We start from the raw sequence: 3473 nt of genomic DNA on the forward strand, positions 1-3473 counted from the left end.
GGTCAGTTTTCATTCCAATCCCAAAGAAGGGCAATGCCAAAGAATGTTCAAACTAATGGACAATTGCACTCATTTTACATAGTAGCAAGGTAATGCTGAAAATCCCTGATGCTAGGCTTCAATGGTATGTGAACCAAGAACTTCCAGATGTACAAGCTGGATTTAGAGAAGCCAGAGGAACCAGAGATCAAATTGCCAACATCTATTTGATCATAAAAAAAAGCAAGAGAATTCCAGAAAAAATATCTACTTCTGTTTCAATGACTATGCTAAAGCCTTTGACTCTGTGGATCACAACAAACTGGAAAATTCTTAAACAGATGGAAATACCAGATTACCTTACCTGGCTCCTCAGAAACCAGTATGCAGGCCAAGAAGCAACAATTAGAACTGGACATGAAACAATGGACTGGTTCCAAATTGTGAGAGGAGTACATCAAGCTGTATATTTTCACCCTGCTTATTTAATTTATATACAGATTACATTATGTGGAATGCTGAGGTGGATGAATCACAAGGTGGGTTGAAGATTGCTGGGAGAAATATCAGTAACCTCAGATACGCAGATGACATAACCTTAATGGCAGAAAAGGCTTCCCTGATGGCTCAGACGGTAAAGCGTCTGCCTACAATGCAGGAGACCCAGGTTCAATCCCTGGGTTGGGAAGATCCTCTACAGAAGGAAATGGCAACCCACTCCAATACTCTTGCCTGGAAAATCCCATGGGTGGAGGAGCATGGTAGGCTACAGTCTATGGGGTCGCAAAGTGTTGGACATGATTGAGCAACTCACTTTCTTTCTTTCTTTTAATGGCAGAAAGCGAAGAGGAACTAAAGAGTTTCTTGATGGAGGTGAAAGAGGAGAGAGAAATAATGGACTTAAATCTCAATATTTGAAAAATTAAGATTATGGCATCTGGTTCCATCCCTTCACAGCAAATAGATGGAGAAAAAAAGGGAAACAGTGACAGAGTTTATTTTCTTGGCCTCCAAAATCACTGCAGATGGTGACTGTAGCCGTTAAATAAAGATGCTTGCTTCTTGGAAGAAAAACTATGACAATCTAGATAACCTGTTTAAAAGCAGAGCCATCACTTTGCTGACAAAGATCTGTAGGGTCAAAGCTATGGCATTTCCAGTAGTCATGTATGAATGTGAGAGATGGACTGTAAAGAAGGCTGAGCCCTGAGGAATTGATACTTTCAAACTGGTTATGGAGAAGACTCTTGAGAGCCCCATGGACAGCCAGGAGATCAAACCAGTCAATCCTGAAGGAAATCAATCCTGAATATTCATTGGAAGGACTGATGCTGAAGCTGAAACGCCAATATTTTGGCCACCTGATATGAAGAACCAATTCATTGAAAAAGACCCTGATGCTGGGAAAGATTGAGGGCAAGAGGAGAAGGGGAGGATAGAGGATGATATGGTTGGATGGCATCACAGACTCAGTGGACATAAATCTGAGCAAACTCTGGGAGATAGTGAAGGACAGAGAAACCTGGTGTGTTGCAGTCCATGGGGTGGCAAAGAGTTGGACACAACCGAGAAACTGAACAAGAGAACTCTTCCATCTTCATCTTGTAGACTCTACTGAGATCTTCAGAGACAGACTATACCATCTTAGAATCTTTTATCTAATGCTCCTATCTTCCCACCTTCTCTTTGAATACAACCCTCCCAGTCACACATGTAAGGACTTTGTCATTATACTAGGGTTACCAGGTAAACCAAGAATATCTTGCCTCTCAAGATTTTAATCAGCTTTACAAGATTGTTCCCAGACCAGGTTCAGAACCATGCCCCTGCAGTGGAAGCACAGAGTCCTCACCACTGGACCACCAGGAAAGTCCCAGGTTAAAGGAAATTTTTAGCCACAATTCATCACACCTACATTTTCGGCTCTCTTCTCCATCTCTTCTGCTTCTGGAACCCCTACACTGTGAATGTTAGTATGTTCTATTCCCTAGTTAATGTAACATTTTTCTTATGATTCTGTATTCTGGTAAATTATTTTGGTAAATTATTAACCTCTATCTCAATATCTGATCCTTTCAAGTTTTTTTGTTATTGTTTCATTTGACACAAATTCTTCTCTCTTCTCATTTTGCTTAGCTTCCTCCTTTTCTATTAAGTTAGGTGAAAAAGTTACCTGTCCTGGTTTTGTGGGACTGTCCTTGTGTGGACCTGTCCCTGTGCAGTCTGTGTGCACAAGGTTTTGGGGCAGAGCTGGAGCTGAGCTGGTCTGAGGTCACCCCTTCCCAGGGTGTGCTGGCAACTATCACCTCGGTGGGAGGGGGCAGGGCAGGCTGGAGCCAGAAGCCAGTGTGAGCAAAGGCTTCTGTGCTCCTGGCTGTCCCCACCCTACTGGGCCAGGCAAGTCCCAGGATGCTGGAGCAGAACTCTGAAGGTTGTGTCCAGACTGGTTCCACTCTTTGTAAGTATGCACCCTTGTAAGTGTGCACTCCCGTTCCCTGCACTGCACCTTTGCCCCAGCGGGTGGCAGAGCCGGAGGAAGGTGTGCAGGAGCAGCCCCTGGAGCGGGCAGCTGTGCATGTGGTGCAGCACTGACACACCATCAGAGCCCCAGCCCCTGCTCCTTGGGGCCCTCTGTGATGGCCGCCCTGCCCTGTCCAGAGTGTGTGTGTTCCTGTGTGTGTGTGTGTTCCTATGTGTGTGTGTATTCCTGTGTGTGTGTGTGTTCCTGTGTGTGTGTGTTCCTGGATGTGTGTTCCCATGTGTGTGTGTTCCTGGATGTGTGTTCCTGTGTGTGTGTATATTCCTGTATGTGTGTTCCTCTGTGTGTTTCTGTGTGTGTACATTCAGTTTGGTACTTGAAATAACAGGGAAAATCTCACTCTTGGTAGATTTGTTCCTTGTCGTGACTTTTACTAGTTGGCTGGTCATGCTCCTAGTCCTGGGATCAGCCCAATAGAAAGCTACAGGTGGCTCAGTTCATTTCTGAGTTAGCATCTTACCTGGCTGAGACTGGCTATCTGATTCTGGTGAATTTATGACTGTTTTTGAACATACTATGTCCCCCAAAGCCACATCCTCATTCTATTCAGGGCCTTTTAATACATTATCTAGTCTATGTTTCCACCCTTACTCCTTTGTCCTTGGTTCCTTATGTATATATATATACATGTGCTTAGGTGTGCTTAGTCGCTCAGTTGTGTCCGACTCTTGTGACCCCATAGACTGTAGCACTGACAGGCTTCTCTGTTCATGGGATTCTCCAGGCAAGAATACTGGAGTGAGTTGCCATTTCCTTCTCCAGGGGATCTTCCTGACCCAGGAATCGAACCTGGGTCTCCTGCATTGCAGGCAGACTCTTTACCAATTGAACTATAAGGGAAGCCCATATATATGTATATGTATATATACACACACACAAACATATATATATATATATATATATATATATATATATATATATAGTTCCCCTGCAGCTGCAGTAGGCATTCCAGGAA

General features: G+C 44.0%; 1 non-coding gene across 1 annotated transcript; it reads left to right on the forward strand.

The window, feature by feature from the left end:
- The first annotated feature begins 595 nt into the window (after nucleotides 1-595).
- TRNAC-ACA (transfer RNA cysteine (anticodon ACA)) lies at nucleotides 596-667 on the forward strand. The gene has a single exon. It is a non-coding gene; the product is annotated as a tRNA-Cys (tRNA).
- The last annotated feature ends 2806 nt before the right edge of the window (nucleotides 668-3473 follow it).

Source organism: Bos taurus, chromosome 13 (genome assembly GCF_002263795.3).
Source record: "Bos taurus isolate L1 Dominette 01449 registration number 42190680 breed Hereford chromosome 13, ARS-UCD2.0, whole genome shotgun sequence".
Lineage (NCBI taxonomy): Eukaryota > Metazoa > Chordata > Mammalia > Artiodactyla > Bovidae > Bos > Bos taurus.